Here is a 12,210-nt window from a genome sequence, read left to right as displayed (position 1 = left end):
ATATACTCTGGTCTTGACAGTACCCACAAAGTGGATGACAGACTCCCCTTTGTCAGCACATTTACTCCCGCTAGTAAAACTATTCAGCATGCCACCAACACCAATCTTAATATCCTTCAGGCAGATAAAACAATTATTCCACTTATAAAAAACAGACATTTACATGTACATACACAGCCAAGTGCACTGAGAGACCTTTTGGTACAGGCCGATCCCCAATCTAAATATACTAAAAAACTATTTTCTTTTTCAGACAAAAATGGTTGCTACAGATGTTATAATTGTAACTATTTATGTTCTGTCCCACTCAGCTATAAATCATCTTCATAAGGTCAATGTGGGGGTGATGACTATGTTTTCTGGTCTTTTTCTTCTTATTGGAGATTTTACTTTATCCCTGATCACTCAAGCTTCTAGACCTAATACTCAGTTTGGGACTGGAACAAAAGTTTTGATTTGATGGACTTGTGGAGATTGGGGCATCCAGACATCCAAATTTTCTTCTACCACTCATGAATTTTCATGGTCCCTTTTTAGAACACCCTCCTTGAAAAAGTCCAAGTGACGAAACGCATAGGAGGTGGTGTGTGTTGTGTTCCTTTTGTCTGAGGCTAGATTTGTGTTGAACGCTCGATCAGCCTGCTGATGATTTTATACTTACTTGTAAGTTACTACATTTTAATAATAATGACTATTGTATCCCTTTTCCCTTTGTGGGTTGGATCATTTAATTGAGTGGGGGAGCTCCTTGGATTTCGTTTGGTGTTTGAGGGGAGAGATGATTACCGACATCTAAAGTGACAGCTGAAAGGATCAGTATTGAAGGAGAGCACGCTCACCAATGCGCAGTATGACCATTTGAATGCATGGTCAGAAACTTCTGGTGAATGTTTTTATTTTCTTATTATATATTGGAGGAGATTGATCATTGAAGGAAGATACTCCATAATTACCTTAGAGGCATTAGTTCCCAATCGCAGTATATCATACAGATTTATATGAACATCAATCTGCATTTGAGCACTGTTTCATATCGATGTGTGCACTGTTTGATTTATTGGACACTTATCAAGTCTCATAAGAGATTTACAATTGAATTTGGCAATATGACAACTTTTGTCTTATTTTACTAAACTGGAATTTTAACCCAACTTCTATCCTCAGAATTATTACCTCCTCTGGTCGATCTTTGACAAATACTAGGGATATTCTGAATGCTTTCATCTCCTTGTATTTGTACACCTCTTCAGTTACTTATAATATTGAGGATCTGAATGTATACCTTTCTCCTATAACCCTTTTTCACCAAAATCCAGGGCTGAGCTGGATGCACTAATTACTAGACATGTGCGATTCGTTTCAGAAAATGTTTTTTCGTCCAAAATGTTGTTATTCGGAGATTCAGATGTATCCAAATTTCCCGAATAACAAATGATGAATGAACACTAATCTGAATTTTCCGAAAACGAAATTTCGGACGAAATTCATTAGCGTCAGCCTGGACGAATTTTTGTTTGTGGAGGAATTTTCTTTGCAGCAAATTGATATTATAAATATCCATGTTTTCTGATCTGGGGTCATTGCATTTCTTGCACTGTCCTTGGGTCTGCCAAATATTTGCAACCCCATTAACTATTTACTTGGTGTGATAGAAGATCTCTCTCTGGATTCTTATACTAAACGACTTCTTGTAATTCTGTTTTTCTATGCTAAAAAGTTTACTTTTGATGTGGAATAAACCCTGTGAAACATTGGGGTTAATTTACTAAAGGAGTAGAGGCTGTTTACTTATCAAAGTAAAGGTTAAGGTTAAAAGGCATATACTGGTAAACAACATGAACCTTGTGTTTAAATACCCAATTATGAACCAACAAAAAAATGTGTTAAGTTTTCTCACTCATGATTGGGTATTTATAATGAATACAGTGTCCACCATATTCACCAACACTCTTGTAAATTGAACAGCTTTTACTGCTTTGTAAAAATAGCCCATTTGAATAGAGGAGGGTAAATACATATGCCTTAGTTAAAATAGGTCTTGGCTTTATCCACTGATCTGGAGGCAATTTTAAATCAAATCTTCGACCTGGTTTAACAAAATTTCATATATGAAAATAACCTCGGACTACATTGTCAGCTTTTGAAATGTTACTATTTTCATATGAAAACTAAAATATGCTTTTTATGCCTTAAACAATCAGCTTCTATAAAATGTATACATACATTTTATACAAACTTTTTTTAGCCTCAAGTCGCCATTATAACTTGATAGCACTGTCAATTCATCCTGTTCTGTTTAACCTTTTACAATATAAACACATTGAAAGATTAGATCCCTAAATAACAACAGTCAAAAATGTTTCTATATTTGATTTCCTGTTGCCAGGAACTTGTTTTTGCTTGGAGAGTTGAACTGTGCTATATATTACCTAAATATGTTTTCCAGCTCAGTGCAATAGCATCCCTGTTTTATTCTACAACAGTAACATTCAATAACATTTTTATCTCACTAAAGACCAAAAACCTGCATTTCATATATAAAGTAACATTCTGTAAATTAATTTTGGATCTGGTCCTTTAGTTTTTAACGACTTTCTTCTGGTCTTTAAGCAGTTTTCATTTTCTTTACCTGGATTATGCTTGTACGCATTTTTACACGTGCATGCAATGTTTTCAGAGCTGCCAAGATTTTAAGGGGGATGCTCAAGGGAAATAGAATGCTAACGGCAGGATGTTGGATGGAATCATTCCTGTCAGCTTTAGAAATGCTAGTTTCTAAAGCTGCCTTAGCAACCTGACAAGGCATTTTAAGTAGATTCCTACTACAAAAATATATCATTATAGAGACAGAAATAGGACCTGCTGAAATGCCAGTATACAGTTCTGAGGCCACTGATTTTAATGCTTACCTTGTGATTAAATAATAATTTAAAAAATAAATTCAGTTATAACACTTTACAAATTAATTAATTAATATAAATTTGCATTTGTAAAAATAAAAATACTTTCATATAAAATACTTTTTCTGGTTTGCATTTCCTGGTATAATGTCCATAATCATTTCCCATGTTTTACAAAAATAAAATCTAAAGTTTAATGTAAAGCTGTAGCTTGTTGTCACAGATTGGATAGATGCTATTGTGTCCCTTGTTACGTGAGGTTGAGATAAAGCTAATAACTTTCACAAATGACTATCTTCATCAGATCCCAGGCCACATTCTAGTTCAGGGTCTGTGAAGCAGGTGTGCAGTATCACTGAGAGTCATGTGTTAAGTTGATGCCTTTTATGGGGTCTAGGGATCTAGTAATAGCTTAATTATTCATGATGGAGAAATCACCGTTGGCCAGCAATCTTTTTTAAAGGCTACAGAAAAAAACCTTGAAAAAATGAACTCCAGGAATATATAAAGTAGATAGGTAAATTTAAAGAGAATGACAAGGAGAGTATTATATTTTCCCAGTGGCAAGGTAAAGTGGAGATTAGATTGAATATAGGGAAGAAGATTTAGAAAAAATGTTCTGCATGGCCCATGAGCTTCAGCAATATAGTACTCTAGAAAAGGAATATTCTTTTATTTTGCTGTTAAAAAAACCCAAAATACTAGCTATTATGTGCTTTCAGTTTATTTCCCTGTTAATGTCAGTGTGTTAGCATTAAGCTGCTATACTTTTTCTGCATATGCCTATTGTCACTTTGCAAATATCTAATGTCAGTCATTGACAAAACATATGCCAGTCTTTTATTTTGCGCACATTATTGAGTATAAATTTGAATTGTTAAATCTGTTTATATTTGAAGTATATTTTGAAATATATTCTTCTAGAAATCTATTATGTAAGATTATGTTAAAGGTTTTTCTGACCAGAAAATGTTAGAAGAAAACAGCATGTGCCAGAACAAAACAATACCTAATTCCTTCATACTTATTGTCACTTTGTAAATGCATTGTTAACACAAATACTGTTTGGCATTTCACATATCCAAAGCATCAGTTAAATATATGATATGTGGATCTGTGGAACTAGTCTGTGTGTCTGGCAGACTGGGGAGCAGTTCACCTGTGTGGTGAAAAGCAGCATGCGTGGAAAGGGGACAAGAAAATGCCTGTGTGGCAAGCAGGTTGGATACAACCTGTTTGGGAAATGCTTTTGTTAAAGGAACAACTTAAAGTCGGTGAGACTATAAAACATGTTAATTTTGTTGAAGGGAAAAGCTGTACTTTATGTTTGATAACCTAATTCGAGGAAAACCATGTGTGGACTTTTGAGTTTGAGTCAATAAAAGTGGGCAAAGAAGCCCTTAAAAAGAAGTTGCAAGTGAGCTGATGTGTCCTTAATGCGCTACCATTGGAAGCTAATTCTCACACCAGCTTTAGTATTTTTGGTGATATGACCTTATCACGGGTATGGCTCTCCTTACCATCTTGTCTTGAATTGTATTGTGATTGTAATGTCTTCCTTATATTGTTAAGCGCTGCACAAACTGTTGGCGGTATATAAATCCTGAATAATAATAATAATAATAGTAGTAATAATACTGAACAGTCTGGTTTAAAGTGTATCTAACCCCCCCAAAAAAATAATATATTGCTTACCAGTCCTTGGATGTAGGTATAACCACTGGTTCCACCTTAAACTGCTTGTTTGCAGTTCAGCAAACAGGCAAACTTAATGACCAGATGTGGAAAGTTTAAGGAGAAGTGAAGGTGAGGCACTAGACTAGATCTATAGCTTTTAAACAGCTTGTAAACAGAAATACAGTGATTAGTTGCTTTTTATTACTTGATTTTGGCAGCTGTCCACAAAGCAGAGGCCTCTCAGAGAAACCACCAAATCATCATCTCAAATATCAATGGTCCAAAGTTTTTTATTGGCATTATCTCACATAACAACAGGAAGGTAAAAGGCAACCAATGCCAAAGGGCTTGGGCAATGTAACAAAAACTGTTCTTTGTAGACTAAAACTCGGCCAAGAATGCAGACCTGTGCACATATGAATGGTATCTCCTGTTACAGAGTTCTATCCAGGAGCTTTAACTCTGTAGGTGAAAATTATAACTGAAAGGGAGGTGAAGAGATGTCTAACAACAGCAATCAGTAGACCAATGTGGGCATCATCTGGTTATATTGATTATTACCTAATGAGATAGGGCCATATCTGGTCATAATAATATATAATTGTATGAGTATTTTAATTAATTTTGTGGCTGGAAGAAGGGTTGTGCCTGATCCATAAATGTTGCCAATAATGAAAATTGATGCTATTGTGACTAAATAAATGAAGATTTATTTGTGCTGCAACCCCATTGATGCTTCTTCTGTATATTATGGATCATTGGACTGATTCTTGATTGTGAGCACATATTGAGAGAAAAAGAGTGCGCTTCATCCTATTGTGTGATCATAAGATATGTGATATATGATTTGTTTGTTTATCTTGCTAGCGGATACTACTGCATACTGTATCTACTAGTAAGAAAGAAATAAAAAAATTAGGAATTCATAAATTCTGTTATTTTGTACTGTTTTGGATTTTATAAATCCCATGTTCTTTAAAATATTACTATGCAAGTTACAAGTGGACTTCAGGTGTAATCTTGAATAGATATGTGACCTTTACTTCTGCATTTATGGTAGGTAAATCTTTCCACCACCAATATAAAACACATTTATGTGTGATTGCTGAATGTGAACACATTTGGTTTTCAGATGTCCATGTTGGCTGCTCTTAAAAAAAAGTTTGAAAAAAACTAATTCTAGTGTTAATTAAAATGTTATGTATTTTTCTTTTCTTTTCTTAACCTCAAACTTTATAAAACAATTGAAAGATTGATAAACAAAATTATGATGGTTTCAGAAGTGTATACCTTTTCTTAAAATAACTATATCTTTTGAAGTACAAAAAAACATTCTTAAAAAGGTTATTTGACCTTAGCACTGAATACCCATATTTAAATCACATGCTGTGTCTGGACAAATTTCAGTATATGTAGACTGAAGGCATATAGTATAGAGAATACAATATGTCAAGTAAGAGCTATGTCGCTTTCTTTGCCGCCAGTAAACACAGGTGTTCCCATCTAGATGGCTCATGAGGGGCAGCAGTGTCTGTCGGGGTAGTCGTATGGAATAAGCAAAATAGCGTTGCGGCGAGGGAGTCAGGTATTGGAGCTGTGACGGGACGAGGGACGGAGAGGTGCCGTTACAGCATCGGGCGCCGGAACCGGAAGTGATGAAGCATTTTAACCTGCTCGTAAGAGAGGAGGGTTTCATGATGAGGTTAGTGGGCCTGTTATATAGACTACACTGGACTCCTTCAGTGCCATTTCTGCCCTTTCTTATTCATACGCTAGGTCTTTTTTTGTTTTTAAATTTTTATGGTCAGGTAAATATGAATATTTTATATTTACAATTCCAGCCATCAAGTGGAGCTCTAGGATGCTTTTTTTGTCTTGTTTGTTGTTACCTCACTAGTATTCAGTCTGTCTTAACCATTCTGACTATTTGTTTCTCTCTTGCTCTGGTTACTCATGGCAATGACTGTCTACACCTACCATGTGTCCTCCTAGGATCCACAGTATGCATGCCTGTATAGGATCCATTGCCTATGCATTGGCTACTGCTGTGAGCCCATTCCGGAGACCACTCTCTGAGAGTGCCTAACACACAAGTTTCTAAACCCCACCATCAGGGGCTCTAGTGAAGAACGGGTATTCTTAACACTTTGGTGAGAACCTACTTCCATCCTGCAGTTGTCTCTAAATATCCTTTACCATCCCCATTTAACTGTTTAATTCTAAGCCAAAATCCTTAAATTAAGTAGCTTTGATAAATTGATTTAATATAGAACAATGTAGTCTGACCAGTTCTCAGTAATAATGTCCTTCTATTATATATTTTGCATTTCAAATTCCCTGTTAGGAAACGTTTGTAATATATGCAACAATAACAAATGCCAATAATGATATTAGAGTCACTTTTTAAACAAAATTTAGTTTTAAAAGGAGCTGCACTCATGTTACTGTACCTTTTTAATTAGCAGGCAGAAGATGTTATTTTAGAATATTTGTCCAGAGTGCAACAGCTAAAAGAGGAGAGCTAAATGACACAATACATTTGTAGCTCAAGGGAGTGGCTAATCATTCTGCCCTAGTCTTAAGCCAGACTACAGATGTCAAAACTGCCAGAGAGCATACATACTTCTATACAGCATTGCCATTTAGAAAAAAGAAAATGTGTCTTATGGGAATGCTTCATAACATTTTATTAACTGATTCTGGCAGCATTTCAGTGTCAGTGCTCAACAAGTACTTCAAGAATATTTTATCCTTTATTGGTGAGAAAACACATAGTCAAATAAAAAGGGAACTTTCAAGCAGAGTATGCATTAAGTAATACAAATACATTTTTGAAAGACAGTTATATTTATTATTGACAATACCATAAGATCACTTGCAATAATATATATATATTGCCAAAGGTATTGGGACACCTGCCTTTACATGTACATGAACTTTAATGGCATCCCAGTCTTAGTCCGTAGGGTTCAATATTGAGTTGGCCCACCATTTGCCGCTATAACAGCTTCAACTCTTCTGGGAAGGCTGTCCACAAGGTTTAGGAGTGTGTCTATGGGAATGTTTGGCCATTCTTCCAGAAGCCCATTTGTGAGGTCAGGCACTGATTTTAGATGAGAAGGCCTGGCTCGCAGTCTCCGCTCTAATTCAACCCAAAGGTGTTCTATCGGGTTGGGGTCAGGACTCTGTGCAGGCCATTCAAGCTCCTCCACCTCAAACTTGCTCATCCATGTCTTTATGGACCTTGCTATGTGCACTGGTGCGCAGTCATGTTGGAACTGGAAGGGGCCATCCCCAAACTGTTCCCACAAAATTGGGAGTATGAAATTGTCCAAAATGTCTTGGTATGCTGATGTCTTAAGAGTTCCCTTCACTGGAACTGAGGGGCCAAGCCCAACCCCTGAAAAACAACCCCAAACCATAATTCTCCCGCCACAAAACTTTACACTTGGCACAATGCAGTCAGGCAAGTACCGTTCTCCTGGCAACCACCAAACCCAGACACGTCCATCAGATTGCCAGACTGAGAAGTGTGACTTGTCACTCCAGAGAACACATCTCCACTTCTCTAGAGTCCAGTGGCGGCATGCTTTACACCACTGCATCTGACACTTTGCATTGCACTAGGTGATTTAAGGCTTGGATGCAGCTGCTCGGCCACGGAAACCCATTTCATGAAGCTCTCTACGCCGCACTGTTGTTGTGCCACTCTGAAGGCCACAAGTTTGGTGGTCTGTAGCTATTGACTTTTCCGACAGTTGGTGACTTCTGAGCACTATGTGTTTCAGCATGCGCTAACCCTGCTCTGTCATTTTACGTGGCCTACCACTTTGTGGCTGAGTTGCTGTTGTTCCCAGTTGCTTCCACTTTGTTATAATACCACTAACAGTTGGCCGTGGAATATTTAGTAGCAGGACATTTCATGGATGGACTTATTGCACAGGTGGCAACCTATCACAGTACCACGCTTGAACTCACTGAGCTCCTGAGAGCGACCCATTCTTTCACAAATGTTTGTAGAAGCATGCCTAGGTGCTTGATTTTATACACCTGTGGCCATGGAGGAGATTGGAACACCTGAATCCAATGATTTGGAGGGGTGTCCCAATACGTTTGGCAATATAGTGTATGTACACCCTTAAACTAATAGTTTGTTGAAGCATCTTTTGATTTTATGACAGCATTCAGTCTTTTGAGGTAGGAGTTTATCAGCATGACATGCATTGTATTGGGAATCTGTGCCCACTCTTCCTTGCAAAAGTGCTGAAAATTTTTCAGATTGAGAGGGGATCTCCTGTGCACAGCCCTCTTCAGGTCACTCCACAGATTTTCAATTAGAATCAGCTGCGGGTTCTGGTTGGGCCATTGCAAAATTTTGATCTTTTGGTGAAGCCATTATTTTGTTGATTTGAAGATATACATGCTGAAAGGTGAAATTCCTCTTCAGATTATTTGTACCCTGCTTCTGACTAATACCTTCCAATAATAAGATCCCTGATGTTACTTTGTAAGCTCTTTGTGAACCATGACCTTTACTGTAAGAGGGAACTGTGTAAATTTCAGAAAAATCCTACTAGAACAGCTGAACTTCATAGGGGCTTAGTCAGAGTCACTTTAATTGATGACAGGTGTGTACTGACCACTCTTTAACATCAGTTTAAATGTGATTGGTTAATTCTGAACACTGAATTGGTTAATTATAAGAGGGTGTGTACACTGTTGCGGTCACATTATGTTATTTTTCCCCCACTAAACAATTTCTGCTTATTTTTTAATTGATTTGTGCAGATTATAGGTCACATTAAAGGTGGAAAAATTCTGAACTAATTTATCTTGGTCTGATTTTTTTATGTCTAAAAATGGGTCTGTATACAGCTTATATCCACTGTGAATGTGTGTGTATATATACAGTATATATACACTGAGTGGCCAGATTATTATGACCACCTGACGTTTGTAGGCAAATTAGCTATAATTAGCTATACATTTTGCGCTGAAGTTGCTACAGGGCCAGACCATTATAAATAGGGAAGCAGGTTGTTTTCCACCACAGTAAAAGTGATTTTTTTCCAAAGATATGGGTAAACAATGCGATTTAACAGCCTTAGAACGTGCAATGATTGTTGGCGCTCAAGCCATGGGGTGAGTATCAGCAAAACAGCAGAATGTGTTAAATGTGCAAGAGCAGCTGTTGTTAAAGTGTTTAAAGACTGTATTGATGTGGTATATGTTACATTAATAAATATATACACAGAGATAGAGAGAGAGAAATGTATACATAAAAGTGAATGGAGATGCTGCCATGATAATTAGGGATTTACTTGAGCATGCACATACACCACCCCCATGTGCACACACAACAACACCTATGTATAGATTACAGGGAGGCACAGACTCACTTTCAAAATGGTAATAAGCTCACAGTCTGAGAACTGTCTGCTGCTTGTACTTCCTGGAATAATAAATGCACACTCACACCTGCACATATAGCATGGTGAAAAATGTATTTCTGGTTCGTGAAATTTGTGCAGGGGTTTTCTCTATGCATTACACAATTTCATCTGTGTGTACATTATGTGCATATTGCTTAGAAGATAATAGGGCACAAGCACAGGGCCGGATTTACTCTCTCTGCTGCCCCAAGGCCAGGTTCCTCAATGTGCCTGCCTCTATGCAGGCTGCATACCAGTGATCTTGGAGACATCAATATCACTTGTACAAAACAAGGGGCGGCTTTCCTGCTGTACATTTAGCTCTGCTTGCCCAAAGGAGGGCTAAATATAGAAAACAACTACCCGTCCGGCACCCAGGACTGCATGAACCGGCATCAGGAGATAGGAATTCCATACCCCTGCTGCCCCTCTACTCCCTGCTGCCCCGAGGTCAGGCCTAAGTTGGCCTTGTGGGAAATCCGGCCCTGCACAAGCCTTTATTTCTAAACGATATCACACGGCTCCTACATTGGCACTAGGGAGCACTCATTATACCATATTGATAGCATTTGCATACATTTACATAGGATTTCTGCTGCTAAACAGTCATTTATGAACAGAAACTTAAAACCTGCTCAGTCATGAAGAGGTTAAGGGAACCTGTGGCAATATATGAGAAATAATTTATCTCATCTCTAGTTATCACATTAATACAAGATACAATAATATATTTAAAAATAAATCATTTGCTTTATATATTACTGTGAACAGGTTTGGAATAAAAAAATGGATATAGTTTGTTAAAATCTTATTCATACACAAAATATTGTCTTATACGTATATGAAAGTAAACTTTTCTGGAAAAATTGTAGTCCTGACACTTCAATTTTTCAGATAGAACATTATTTGACCTACATGACTTCTCGATTTATGCAGTTGAAAGAATAAGGTAGAAAACATTCAGGAAGTATATATATTACACACCACACATTATCATATAGTTCCCTTGATACCATAATATTTTACCTTACAAAACGTTTGCAGCCGATTGCAACTAAAATTGTGTCAGTGCAGAAGTATATTTTGATTATTTTCTTATAAAATGCCAAACTAGCATTTGGGCAATTTGCAGTAGAAAAAAAATAAACTTTAGCTCATAATAAACAAACATGCCTATGTTCTTCTTTAATAAATCTTAACTTTTTAACACATTAGTCAGTTTCACTGATGCAATCACTTTTAATTTTTTGTCTATTTGCTTTGATGTTTATCCATCTTCAAGCTGGATTTTAATATGTCTCTCTAAAATAACAAGTTCTAAACCACCCTCAGTACATGTTTTGGAATTGTATTGCATACATCTCCCATAAATTAGTAGCTCTTCAAGAAAGAGGGTGTATATATATATATAACTTTATAACTATTAATGTAGCAGCCTTGCACTTGGCTGTTTTATTGTTGGTGCTTAGGATGAACGTACACTATTTAAGGTATTATGTTGACATTAATTTTTCACCTGGTAAGACCATGTGTAAAATTGATGTATCATGTCAGTTTATGTGTATGTTTTTACACAGTGTCTCCATTTCAAATTTTCAGAGTTAATTTAGAAATGTCATTTTTATAATGTGATGGTGTTAAAGCTGGTTTTATGATTGTTAAATAAAGACAGTGTTAAATCCGTTTTCCGTGTACAAATATTATGTTATAATGCTGCAGCATCTATTCCTGTGAAAATGTAGTTGACTTAATCTGGCTGCCTCAGCATGAACTGTTTTTTACTTTTAGTTTTTGCTTCATATGTTAATTTGCATGCATATATTTGTGTATGTATATATTTAGTTTTATGTTAGGTCCACTACAACAACAAAAAACAACATTACTTCTTAACTGGGATTCCTTGAACATTTGTTTGGTTTCACCAGAAACTTTATTTTTTTTGGTAAAAAAAGTGTGCTGCCAGCAAGTGTTTACAATTCAGTGCTTTGCCACAACAGGGTTATTCACAAAAGAGTGAAGAGTTTGGAGAAGGCAGGAGAGGTGAACAATCTAGGACAACATAGCTGATTTGGAAAGGGAACTGAACTGGGGAATTATTCCAAATCAGCTATGTTGGCCTAGATTGTTCACTTCTCCTACCTTCTCCAAACCCTTCACCCTTTTGTGAATAACCCTGTGAATGTTAAAGGTGTTGTGCAGAA

This window comes from Nanorana parkeri, unplaced genomic scaffold (assembly GCF_000935625.1).
Source record: "Nanorana parkeri isolate BGI_ZX_2015 unplaced genomic scaffold, ASM93562v1 scaffold472, whole genome shotgun sequence".
NCBI classification, from domain to species: domain Eukaryota; kingdom Metazoa; phylum Chordata; class Amphibia; order Anura; family Dicroglossidae; genus Nanorana; species Nanorana parkeri.
This window is presented reverse-complemented; position numbering follows the sequence as displayed.